Below are 13,513 nucleotides of genomic sequence, written 5' to 3' on the forward strand. Positions count from 1 at the left end.
TGCATGCAAGACATGCCACTGTATCTACCCAGTAAGTTTCTTGTTAGTTAACTGCTGGCTCTAGATCTTCAGCTCCTTGTGTGACTCCCTGCCAGGAAGATTGTAGACATCTAATGTTCACTCCAGAAGATAATTGTGGCATGAGGGCAAGTTCTTTCTTGTGTTTAAGATTCTAAAAAAAAAAAAAAAAAAAAAAGGGGGGGGGAACAATGGAGCAATATCAGGGAGCAGATTAGCTAGAGTTTCCATCATGGCTTGAGTTCTGCAGTAGAAGGGCTGGGCTGTTACTTTTAAAAATAGATGCAGTGTTGCACAATATGATCCATGGGAGCCGGTACCATACATAGCCAAATATATGTACCTAGACTGAAGTATGAACAGGAGAGCATGAGTTTTGCAAATGTGCTGATGTTTCAAAGCCTAAACAAAAATCTAACATTGCACTTAGGATTATCAAGTGTTGGGTATTGTTCATTAGCTGGCATATATAGAACGCTTGGTAACTTCGGACAAACGTGGGCTAGAACATACTAAGCTAGCAGAAGCATTAAAGGAAAGGATTCTTTTGTCCTGGGAGCAGGTCAGTCTGGACTGTCATTCTGCTTTCTTATGACCTTAAAATTAATGAAACCTTCATGTGTCGTCAGTACTGAGGGCAGGGATACTTTGCATCTCTGAAACTTTAGTAATATGCCTGGTTTTGCTCTGTGTGCCAGTGCCTATCTGTATTGTTGAGCTGTGTGCAAAAAAAATGGCCATACATGATGCTGACTGTATGAAACCTAAATGCCAAAAACTCTAAAACTTCACAACATTGAGGCCTGGCCTTGGTCTGTGTTAAATCAGTTATGCAGGCTTTAAAATGGCATCGTTATGGATGAAATCTTGACCTCTTTTTTTTAATATTTCTGTCCAGGCAGAAATAATTTTAACTGAAAATATTTATGAGTCTGTTCTTCACAATTCCCTGAAACAACACTAGCAGTGAGGATTTTGAGTGATTCGTATGTTCACCAAGATGTTTCATTTGAAAACTAAATGAAAATTGGACTCACGTATGCTACTATCAGCTGAAATTTGTGTTTGACTGTTGGGGGATGGAGGAAGGAACAGGAGTTTGGAAGGCAGAGTGGCAAAGTCTACAGCAAATTGACAACCTGCTGTAGACCTACTCTGTGAAGGCTGTCCTAAGATTCATGGACAGGTACAGAGAACCATGTATTGTCTCTGTGTTCTGAGCTGCCAGGGTAAGCATGCCCATAAGATGGTGTCAAAAAGCTGTTGAGTGATCAAAGACATCAAATGACTGACTGGAGGTGGGCTCCTCTGAATGGCATCCAGAGCAGCCAGACAGCTGCCAAGCATTTGCTCCATGAAATAGAGAATTGTGCCTGAGGGCTTTTTGTCCTGCCACTGAAAGGAAGTACCTGTACCACCAGTGCCTGCCTGACATAAGGCACCTACAATTCTTTCTCTACAAACCTGCAAAGTTCAAAGCATTGTGTAAGTGGCCACTTGTCTGCAGTGGGTGTCTTGTTACTTTGGAGTGCAAGTGGTAGAAAACACAAAAGAGACGCTAGAAGAAATGGGTGGAAGCTACTGTTTCTTACAGTTGCAGGATGCTCCTAATCACAAATATCCTACAATTGGAGGGGAATTCTGGATCATGGCTCCTATTGAGTTTTGAGTTTTCTTTCCAGTGGGAAATAGAAAGCTTTGCCATTTGCAGAGGACAGATCTTGCACAAAGAGACAGGCAAAGAAGGTACTGATCTTAGACCTGGATTTCAGGCCTTGTTCCAAGGGCTGTTTATGCCTTTCACATAAACATGAAATATGAAAGGCATAAACAGTCCTTGGAGAATGGGATGGAAGCTAGATAAATTCCAAGATATTTAAGATAAAATGAAGTGCCTTTAGAACCTGCTAAATCTGGAGAGCATCTACTTACAATTCTGTGTGCACGCAATTGAATTCCACCCACTCCGACAGAGCTGGCTGCCTGTTCTTTCAGTCAGACTGCAGGAAGTCCTAGATGATAACAAGGATGCTGTGGGGTTGCAGCCCTGCTGTTAGCCCACCCAAAGGGACCATGTTTGGTCATCTGGAAACAGAAGCAGGAACGATCTTGTCCAGCATTTAGAATGTTTAGCTGAAATAAAATGGCTGTTAAACATACAAATCGTTAATGCCACAACGATGAAATGTTGCTTTAGTGTAGAAACATTTTTAGAAAGACCCATTAAGCCCTCTTGAGGGTGTTTATTAAAATACTCATGGAGACTGAAAGTTCTCTGCTCTGTCAGCTTCAGCAAAGGCATATATACGGTAGGTACATCAGACCTAGGTCTGGGAGAGTGTTTTCCTACTGTTAACAGTGATAGTTCCCGTAAACAGCTAGCGGGACAGTGTACTTCTTGATTTGAAAGTTACGTAAGCTTTCCCACATTTCAAAGTTTTCTAACCCTGTCTTTGAGATCAAGTCAAAATTTGGAGCCACAAAAAGTCCAAATGATATTTGAAAATGTTCTGAAGAATTATTATTGATCAATCTCTTTTTTTTTTTTTGAAGCTGACCTTGGGATTATTTGGAGTTGACTCATCCTTTCTGAACTTCATGTTGACAAAGTACAGGTGGAGAGCATAGAAAATAGGTGGTGCCTAGGAGCTAGGAACAGTTAATAGGAATTGGAAATGGGCAGTCTCAAAGAAATAAAAATGACAGCACAGCAGTAAAGGAGGAACAAATGAATTCTAAGTTAATTTCCAGTGCTGGAGACTGCAAGGTCTGGCTATCTGGTTTAAAAAAAAATGTTTTCTTCTTTAAAGAAGTAGAATGTTCATTGAAAAAAAAAAAATGAATAGTTGTTGATTTTGTTGTACCAACAGCTACCTCTGCTGGCCCAGTTCCTTATATGCATTTAATGTTTTGATTTTTTTTTCCGTTTAACATGACATGTACACAAAATCTAAATCACTTCTCAGTGCATCAAATATCACATCACAGTTCAACACTCAGCTGGTTATTGGGAACTCTAATAATTGAAAGTTTGTTTATTCTGGGCTTGAGAATCTAAAGTCCCCTCTGGTAATTTCTCTTCAATCAACTTTCCATTGTTTGTAAGCCTATTCATCTTTTTTTTTCAGTACAAAACCAGGGTTAATTAAAAAAAATATTAAGAAAGAAAATGCTATGAAGTCAGTGGGGTAGGTGTAATAAGGAAAGGTGCTTTTTACTTGAACTTTAAAAATACCGATTACATTTCCTATCTGTGGCGCCCTTTTAAAGCCATTAGAAAGATGGTCTGCCTCAGAGAGTGTCTTCTGTTTATTTCCTGTTCTGCATTTTTGTTTCCCCGTGTGGGTGATCCATTCCCACGGCTGTCAAACTGCCTGCAGTTGGTGCCATTTGCAAATATCCACAAAAAGAAGGGAATGCCAAGGGAGCCCTGCCATTTTCTGATGCGTTTCCTGTGATACACCGTGATAGAAAGGAAAGAATGAGCAAATTTCTTTTTCTCTCTGGACCGCTGGATGTCACTGCTACCCCAGCCAAAATGAAGGTCAGCAGTAAACCCGAGGTCGTTTTTTTTTCTGCAGTAAAAAATTTGCATAACAAAGATGCCAGGAACAGACCACTGCAGATGCCGATTAGGCGACAAGAAAGCTGTTAGAAAAGCCATCTATTCCTGCGGTCTTTTTACTTGTGTGGACATTTCCCTTTTTAAAATAAGAAACTTAAAGTAAGGATATACTGCGTTGAATGATAGAGTCTGTGGTACATAGCTATTTCTAAATGAGTATGGAGGGAATAAATTAACAGACTCACTGTAATCCTTACTAATGTCTTGTGTAATATTACCTGTAGATACTCCCGGTGCAAGAGTGGCTTCCGTTATCCCACAGACTTGTGCCAGAGGCTGATGTAGTGAAGCCGGAGTAGACATGTGCAATAGCCACAGCAGAGGGAGCCGGGGAGATGGAGAAAATACTGTGGAGAAATGATGAATAAAGTTAAATCACTGATTCAGTCTAACCCACTCTAATTTTATTTGCTATCTGAATAGTTCCATCCAAATTTATTTTTCTTCTAACTGAGCTCAAAAATGTTATAAAGGTTTTCCCTAAAATATTTCTAATTTCTCTTTTAGGTCCAGCTACTGATTTATTAGTATTTGAAGTTGTTTAAAGTCTCTCAGTAGCTTCTGTGGGCTTTTTTTTTCCCCACACACCCTTATCTCTCTTAACCTTATAATTACCAAAACCACATGATAATTCACATGGTGAATCAGCCACGAAGCTGATTGCAGGGCTGGAGCACCTCTCCTATGAGGACAGGCTGAGACAGTTGGGGTTGTTCAGCCTGGAGAAAAGAAGGCTCTGGGGAGACCTTACAGCAGCCTTCCAGTACCTGAAGGGACCTACAGAAAAGCTGGAGAGGGACTGTTTACAAGGGCATGGAGTGACAGGACAAGGGGTAATGGGTTTAAGCTGAAGGAGGGTCGATTTAGATTAGATATTAGAAAGAAATTCTTTACTGTCAGTGTGGCGAGGCACTGGAAGAGGTTGCCCAAAGAGGTTGTGGATGTCCCATCCCTGGAAGTGTTTAAGACCAGGTTGGATGGGGCTTTGGGCTATGTGGTCTAGTGGAGGGTGTCCCTGCCCGCAGCAGGGGGGTTGGAACTAGATGATCTTTAAGGTCCCTTCCGACCCAAACCATTCTATGATTCTATAATTCCAGCTTTTACTCTGAACTCCAGAAGCCTCCCTGCATAAACAGAAATTTCTTCCACTTAAAAGCTGTGTTTGATGATAATGCTGAGCAGACACAGTGGAATTGGTGAACAGCTCTGGTCATGCCATTTTCCACCAGCCACTCCTCATAGGTATCATTCATTAATTTCAGGAAATGTTTTGTAGTGGCCAGAGGAAACAGCATTCACAAACCATACATGAACATCACCCTGCACAAGTTCACTAATAAATCAGATTTTGCCTTTTCATTCCTGCAGTATTATTACACCCTTTTACTGCTGAAGTGACTGTCTTTTAAAAGCCTTCTGTGCTAACAGTGAACACAGTCAATTCAACTACTCTGTGAACTGCTAACACTAACCATTTTACAAGATTATTTTAAATTACAAGAGAACATTATTTTACCGATGAATGCCCCTCCTAATTCCACAGTCCTTACATCCTAAAGCTGCTGAATTTCCCTGAAATTTCCCATTTCCCCTGCTGAATCTTAGCAGTTACTACTGCACCCTCCATCTTCCCGTCTCTTACAGAAGCAGCACACTGGAGCTTTCTGCCTTGGCTCTGGACTTTACTGGAGTTGTGACTCAGTGCTCTGTTAAGATGACTTAGGTGCTTATGAGAAGGATAAAGGATCTCTTATAGTTCTTTTTACCACCTGATAATCCAATGACCTTTTCTAGCTCCCCTTCCTCACTTAGATCCTCCCAAAAATTCAGGTGATTATTCTTCTAGCATCTTCTTTCAGCTTTATCAGTCAATTCAATTTTACTTTGGTTTCTAAGAAGCCTCAGGCAAGCTCGGGGAGGCCTGCAAACAGAGACCATAGGGAAGCTGTTATCATGCAACAATCTATAGGTGTCTCCGCAGAATTAGAGATGCCTTTCTCCAGACCCAGACTGGACCCCTGAAATGGTATGTGTCTGGGGGAATGAGGGGACAGCTGAGCCCAGCTATGGCCCTTGAAATGTTCATAGAATGATAGAATCTTTAAGGTTGGAAAAGACCTCTAAGATCAAGTCCAACCATCAACCCAACACCACCATGCTTACTAAATCATGTCCTGAAGTGCCACGTCTACACGTTTTTTGAATACCTCCAGGGATGGTGACTCCACCACCTCTCTGGGCAGCCTGTTTCAATGCTTGACCATTCTTTCAGTGAAGAAATTTCTCCTAATATCCAATCTAAACCTCCCCTGATGCAACTTGAGGCCATTTCCTCTTGTCTTATCGCTTGTTACTTGGGAGAAGAGACCAACACCCACTTCACTACAGCCTCCATTCAGGTAGTTGTAGAAAGCGATAAGGTCTCCCCTCAGCCTCCTCTTCTCCAGACTAAACAATCCCAGTTCCCTCAGTTGCTGCTCATAAGACTTGTTCTCCAGATGTTCAGCCTTTCCTGCCTTTGGCTTAAGCCAGCAGTCACGACACTTGTGCCTAAGGCAGTCTTTTGCATTTGTGAGTTTTGAAGATGCAAACAAACACACCCCCACTTTTTTTTTTTTTAATAATTTCTTTGAAAACTGCATGTAGGGGATGAAGAAGGAATCTTGATAATGCAACCAGTGGGTAAGTGACACACTACTGTCTATCCACTTTTTCTAACTTCAGATAGGTGTGGGTGAAGGGAACTGTGCATCTATGCCATATTCATTCTAGCCTGGTTTTGGTTGTCAGCCTTGACCTAGCGGAGTATTACTAATATATTGTTATGTGCCTTCCTGCACACAAATGTATTTTCATAGTTAGTGAGGCACTGAAGAAAATAGTTTTGCCCTATATTTGATGAAGAGAACGAAGGTGACAAAAGTGTTTCCATGTGTCGAGAGATATCTAATTGTGGCTTTCCAGTACCTGAAGGGGCCTACAGGAAAGATGGGGAGGGACTGTTTATCAGGGAGTGTAGTGACAGGACAAGGGGTAATGGGTTTAAGCTGAAGGAGAGCTGATTTAGGTTAGATGTTAGAAAGAAATTCTTTACTGTCAAAGTGGCGAGGCACTGGAAGAGGTTGCCCAGAGAGGTTGTGGATGCCCCCTCCCTGGAAGTGTTTAAGACCAGGTTGGATGAGGCTTTGGGCAACGTGGGCTAGTGGAGGGTGTCCCTGCCTGCAGCAGGGGGGTTGGAACTGGATGATCTTTGAGGTCCCTTCCACCCCAAACCGTTCTATGATTCTATGATCATAAGACAGGGAAAAGAAGGGAAAAGATGGAGCGCATCGAAGTCAGGCACTAAGCTCGGCAGGGAAGTGGAAGGCATTTCCCACTTGCCTCAGGTGTGAGCTATCACTTGCTCACCAGATGGGTTTAAAAACCGTGACTCAGCCCACTCTTCCCTTCCTGCCTATCTTCCCAGCATCTCGAAGGAGAGATTTAAAAGCCCGAGAACGCCTGAAAACTCAAAAAACTCTTCCGTGTCGTTTTATTTTTTTATTTCCTTCGCCTTCTGACGTTCCAGGTAAAGCTCGATTGTGCCTTTAATATTACCCTGAAGGTGCTGCCCCTGGCCTGCTGGTTCTCGCTCCGAAAGCCTCTGAGGGGGAAGGAAACACGGCTCAGGGGATGGGCGGGCCGCAGCCGAGCTCCCTCAGCCGGGGGCGGGGCGCGGGGCAGGCCGGCTCCGACTCTCTTCCGCAGGGCGGGGGACGCGGCCATTTCGACTAGGAAACTAATCTAAAATTAAGAAGCTCAGAGCCTTGCTGAGGAGTCACGGGCTTCCTCCAGCTGAGCCGCCGAAGGGGGCTGCGGGGTGTCGCCCGCAGGGAAGGGTGGCGGGAACGTAAGGGGCGGCCGTTCCCGCCGCTGGGGCGGAGCGGGGGTCGCTGGCGCTCGCCAGCCTCCGCCCGGCCTCGGGGGTCTTCGCGGGGCGCCGGGGCTGCTACGTTAGTCCGAGGGACGCCTGTGGGGGTCACAGTGGGCGAAGCCACCCGGGGGAGCGCGGAGGTCGGAAGGGAGGTAGAGCCGGGCCTCCTCCGCGTCCCCTTTGTGTGGAGCACGTCTGCGTACGGGGAGCGGGCGTGGCCGGAGGGACGGGCGTGCCTCTCCGCGCTGCCTCGGCGCTTGGCGGCGGGCACGGCGGCGGCGGAGCGGCTCGGCTTTGCGGAGGGGCACCCCTTGCGCTGGTGGCCCGCCGCGCTGACGCGGAGAAGGTCGGGGAGCGCGGGCGTGCCGTGTCCATGGACTAGCCGAGGCAGCGGAGGGACTTCTTGAGTACGCCGACCGCCGCCTCGCCCTCCGCCCAACTTGGCGAAACTTAGCGAGCCGGCTGCTGCCCTCGGTGAGTCACTGCCCGACCCGCCGTCGGCCCGGGCGTCCCCCTCAGCCGTCTGCCCTGGGGGTCGCGCCGCGTCCCTGCCGTACGGAATGCCCCTTTCTCACCTCCGTCTTTAAGCACCGGCATTTTCATACCCCCCCCCCCCCCTTCCGGAACACGGCTCTCCCGGCTGCGTCCCCAGGGAGCTTACAGCCATTGAACCGGGCAGGGAGCAAGCGCTGCCCGGGTGCCCTCCCTCGGGGCCGGCAGCAGCCCTCAGGCTTACCGAGTTTCCCAAAAACGCGGTGCTGTGGCGAGACTTTGCCATTGTCCTTGTCCATTAAAGGAAGCAGGAGAGGCCGGGCGAGGCTTCCTCTGGGAGTTCACGCGAAGTTGTTTTGCTGAGTGAGGTGCCACAAGGGAAGAAAATAATCTTTCAAAAAAAAAAAAAAAAAAAAGGCGCCTTTCGGGGTGCTGCAGCCGCAGGGCGGCGTTTGCCTGTTCCCTACAACGCCGTTGCACCGGCTGCTGCCAGCCCCAGCCCTCAATCCGGGCGTTGCTGTTAGCAGAAGCAACTGCTCTGCCTGTGCGAGGATTGCGGCCTGTAACGTTTTTTTTTTTTCTAATTTTAACTTTAATTACTTGTAAGCTGTGTTAGCGAGTCTTCAGCTTCTTGCCAAAACAGGCCCCGCCGTCGAGCGTGGCGTCACCTTAGAGGGCCTGTTTTGGCTCCTCTGGTGTACAAAGCTGGGTGTCGGGATAATTAACACATCACCAGTTCTCGTTTGGTCATTTACCTTCTACCTGGTTGTCTTTGTAGTTTCAGGTGAACGTTTTGTTTCTGGTCTGTGACTGCTACAGAGCGTTGCCGAGAAGCTGCTTCATGCAGACCCTATGAGGAGAGTTCAAGTAAAATGTGTTATGCATGGTTCATATGGGGAAAGTGGTTTTTTTCCCTTTGTAAACTTTTTTTTTTAGGAGGGGAATGGCCCTTGTGCATTTCTAGGGAGAGGGTTTAAGCTAAGCTGGAAAAGGCTTGGTATTATGCAGGACCCATGTTGTTATACCTGCTTAACTTTAGTACTGGCTACTACAGTAAAAAAACTACAGTTTTACACCTTCAGAGTATCTACATAAGGCTGTCTGACTTTACCTCACGTACTCAAGGTAGACTTAGTGGTTTGATTTTAAGCCTTTCTGAGTAAAAAAAAAAAGGTAGTAAAAATAAGCTAAGTTACTTGTGTTGCGTTTTTTATTACTTAGTAGATTTTCAAAGGTGGTGGTGGAGGGAAGGATGTCTTAAGATAACTGTCAGGATAAGATATTCCCAGCACTGCTTTTTTTTTTTAAGGACATAAAGCTTGTGACCTAGAGCTCTGGATAAAATGGAAGGAAGCCAGCTCCTATAAAATGGAAGTACAGGGTATATCTTGTTCATGAATGCTCAGTGGGATGATGATCTTTCTGGTTATCTCTATCAGTGAGATAGGTATCGATACTCACATGGTCTTATGACTTCCTGAGCCACTTTATACTTGCAATAAATGTGTGGAACTTTAAATGCTTAGGTGTAGATGGTTGAGATGCTACTGCAATCTGCTTGACAGAGGAATTGTTTGGGGAGAGAAGGGGGGGCTCAGTGGAAATTCAAGTTGGTGTAAAGTAGGAATGAGCTGTGGAGGAAACTACTTTGTAGCTTTTGGTTTTTGTTGGGTTTTTTGTTTGTGTTTGAACAAATCCAGGATAGCTGTGTTGTTGGAATGGTGTTCTTTGTCCTCTGGCTAATGACGCTAGAAGAAGGTACTTTTAGGGTGTCATGTATGTCCTTTTAGCTCTGTTCTTGCAGGGTGGGGAGGCAAGAACGTAGTGATGTTGCCTGTCCTTAGATGATTTTCATGTTTAAAATTACAATGCCACTGAAACAAATAGCTTCACAAAATTTTTTGAATGCACTTAGTGTTGAAAAACAATGTGCAAGTAAGTTATGTGGTTGGCATTTGGTTTTATTTTTGTTGATCTCACTCATAGATGAATGAGGCCTTGCTAAAGGTGAGGTCTAGAACTAAATCAAAATAATTACAAATTGCTCTTCTCGGTCTGATGCGTGCTCTGTGTGATTTTTATTTAGTGTAAGTTGATCCAGTTAGCTTCCTTTGTGTTGAAGCATTACCTCCCTTCCTTGGGTAAGAAGACCAAATCAGAAGAAACCTCACTTGAGTCTTAAATGAGTGTTATTCTTATCTCTGGGCATGGACTTTGTCTGACATTTAGTGCATTGTAGAAAATGATGCAGTTTTCCTGTTTAATGTTTGTTTCCTCCCTGCCCCCTGCAGTGGGGGGTGGTGGTGCAGAACAGAAAGAAAAGTAGTATCTTTTGTAAGTACTGTGTTAGGAGCAACTCCTGTGCAAGAGCCTTCATGTATGCAACATACCTCGCAGGACTGAAATGGGATTTGTTCTGGGCTACCTTTTGCTAGGTTTAGGCCTTCTAATACTTAGTGTGAGGATCGTAAAAAGTCCTTGCTCTGAGCCCTGAGATGTTATCTAATTGGGGCACTTTCTTTGATATGGAAGATATAACTTTTTATCTTAAATGTAGCAAGAAAATTGTTGACATGGTGTGTTATGACCTTGGTCATGTCTGGATGCAAATGTGTAGATAGTCTGGATGAAGAAGTTTAAGTTGTAGGCTAACTTTAAATGAATAACTAAGGAATATGCTTATAAAATGTTTTGTCTTGAGGCTGACCTCTTATTTTCTTAGGGAGTGATTATATTTAGTTTATGAAGCTTTGGTGTGTGGCTACCAGTCAGCCATTACCTGGAAATGAATGTTTGCAAAAAAAGGGAGGAGGGATTATTCTGCTGACAAACTCCTACACTTAATTCTCATAAGTCTTCTATCAAGTTTCCCATCGTGTATTAGCTGTGGTACAGTTTGAGCACTGCTGAGCATGAATAAATTAAACTCTTGTTCTAATTTCAGTGTTGGATTAGAAATCTCACTGAGGTGTGTATGGGGGGGAGCAGAGTTCACAGAGCTATTGTCGAAACTGTTCCTACAGATTTTCCCTTGCTGCAATTTTCTGCTTTTACAAAAAAAAAGCCACTTGTGTGGGGTATGTTAAAATATGTAGGTTTCAGACACCACACAAAGGAGACACTTAAGCCTCGCTTGTGAATCAAGAATGTTTTTACTTGTGGGCTTTTTGTGCCATGCTGCTTTGCACTGTGGCTTCCTGGGTCAAAACTTACTTTTCTGGTAGAATGGACTTTTTTCCTTTTGGCATCTGTGATGCTAAAGCTAACAGGCTGCAATTCACGAAACCCATGAACATAACTATGGTTCTCATGTTACTTTAAGCTCTTTCACTGAAGTACCTAAGACAAAATAAATCAAACCTGCCAACAAGAATTTTTGTTACTTCAGAGTAAATGTTGCAGGCTGTTGCTAGAGGGAAGTTAAGAAATGGTCCTTTTCCAGGTGGCTTTTGATTGTATGTCCAAAGGATGGTCACATGTCTTCCTCGCTAGTATTATGGTCCTAACATCTATGTCTCTTCTAGAGCTATAGTGTTCGCAGCTTGTGTGAGGGTACTGATGCAGCCTTCTGGCCCCTAGTGCAGTGGGCAGGAACAGGATCCTTCTCCTTGATCCTTTGGCTCATGCTCGGCCAAAAGCATCTGATAAAGCAAAGTTTAACAACAATGTCACAGGTGATCAGAGTAAAGCTCATTAAGGTTGGATATGTGTGAGTTTTAAAGTTTAATAGTTTGGGTTGTCCTGCCCCCCAAAAGGCTGAGATCTGATTTTAATCTAGCAATAAAGAGGGGAGGGGGAAACTGAAGTGTCTAGGTTCAGATGACTTAATTTTGAAAACAGCCACAGTTTAATTACTTAAATATAGTTGAATGTCTTACAACTGAATTTTGTGCTTTGTAAAACTGCTTCTCTTTATTCTGGATGACTGAACAAAACCCATTTTCAGTATGGTCAGTGAGGTGAAAAATCATTGTTGGGTAAATTCTTCTATTTTAGGCATGTCACAGGTGAGCATTACAGAAAAGGATTTAATCCGCAGAAAATGGTGATCCTCAGATATTGACAGGATAAGAGATTTCGATGTTTGCAGTTGAAACAACTGAGTTGAATGGCCAGGCTTTTGCTGACCTATGCCAATCTGACCTAAATCTTGGAACTGAAGCCCTTAGAAAGGAGAAGTATCATTCTGTTTGATTGTTCGCACTTGAATTCTGTTATCACTTATGGAGAAAACTTTTAGCACATGAAAATAAAACATGCTGACCAAGAGGAACTGTATCCAAAGCCAGGGCTCTTAGCAGGATTTAAAAGTAAGTTTATTTTCCCTTCTAGTTCAAAGTGTGCCTCAACCCCCATTTGGAAGGGGGGACCAACGCTTGTTTTGTTTCAGTGTTTCCTGTCTCTCTTCCTTTTTGGGAGAAAAGCAACAGTGTTTTATCCCTTTCCTTATAGTAAACACCATATGTGATATGTGTAAGTTAATGAATTTCTGCTCTTACCCAGAGTGCCTGCTTACTTGTGTTTCTGCTGAGAGCTGTTTCTGTGTCCTTGTCTTTAGAAGTCTCTGCAAAAGCACAAAGTCTTAGGGCTATCTTCATCCTTAACCTGAACCTGAGTGTGAAAGGCAAGGGTGTAATAAGCATAGGGCTTTGCTTCCTCTTGATATTTGCAGTAAGCGTTGTTGAATGTGGTCCTGATATTACAAAGGAGCTTTTCTGTTTTACACTCCCAGTCTAGAGAGCAGGCGTTTATAACAAATTGATAAAGGTCTTCCATGTGAAGACCTGTGCTGAAGCCCCCTGATGTGGTTTGGGCTCTTCCTTTGGCGCTAATAGGCTCAGGCACTTGCTGAGCTTGTGTGTGCATATGAGCTTTTGGCTTTTTTAATGGGTTGTTTTATTTTGGCTTTTTCATTCTGTTTCAGTCAGGTTGCTAGTGTAGACAACCAAATTTGTTCGTGTGGCGCAACAGCCCTTTCCAGAAATCCTTCTTTCCTGTTTTAAAGGTTTTTATTTCCTGCTCCAAGACTAAATAATTGATACTTGAGTCGCTCTGGAAAGGTGTTTTCTCTAAATAATTGATGGACTTGCAGGTAAAAAGGCAGCTTTCAATTGCAGCTACAGGAAGCAGTATGAAGTATTCAGAGGTAGCTGAATGCTGTGAATTTTCATATTTCTAAAAGTCTGATTTGTTCTGCTTGGTGAGAGCTGTCTACTCTTGCTTTGGGGTATAAAATCAGTTGTGAAACATCTACACTGACATGTAGAAACTCCTGGAAGAAAAAACAAAGGGAATAGCCTCAAGTAACTTGCATCTGAGGGAAGACAGAGGAGATGTTGGACTTTGGTCTCTATGTGACAGTAGGCTTCTGACTGCCAGGATATGGAGCTGATTCTCTTGATGCACATTTTTTTTCCCCTCACCAATTTGCTGTTAAGAGGTGCTCAGGGAAGTACTTAATGCTG

The 13,513-nt window shown here is 43.9% G+C and overlaps 1 protein-coding gene and 1 long non-coding RNA gene across 3 annotated transcripts in view; one reads left to right on the forward strand and one right to left on the reverse strand.

The window, feature by feature from the left end:
• Positions 1 to 24: 24 nt before the first annotated feature.
• Positions 25 to 8,636, reverse strand: LOC129209000 (uncharacterized). Of its 2 annotated transcripts, none has more exons than XR_008577950.1 (4): positions 8,293 to 8,636; positions 3,862 to 3,990; positions 1,951 to 2,151; positions 25 to 172 (listed from the first exon to the last, which is right to left on the reverse strand). It is a non-coding gene; the product is annotated as an uncharacterized LOC129209000 (long non-coding RNA). The 2 variants fall into 2 exon arrangements; XR_008577949.1 differs by having other exon boundaries at positions 1,951 to 2,165.
• The window catches only part of TSPAN14 (tetraspanin 14), a 37,414-nt gene continuing 31,309 nt past the window's right edge, over positions 7,409 to 13,513 (forward strand). The window contains exon 1 of the mRNA XM_054832663.1: positions 7,409 to 8,030. The gene's annotated coding sequence lies outside the window, so the exon portion shown is untranslated. The remainder of the gene's footprint in view (positions 8,031 to 13,513) is intronic.

This window comes from Grus americana, chromosome 7 (genome assembly GCF_028858705.1).
Source record: "Grus americana isolate bGruAme1 chromosome 7, bGruAme1.mat, whole genome shotgun sequence".
Taxonomy (NCBI): Eukaryota; Metazoa; Chordata; class Aves; order Gruiformes; family Gruidae; genus Grus; species Grus americana.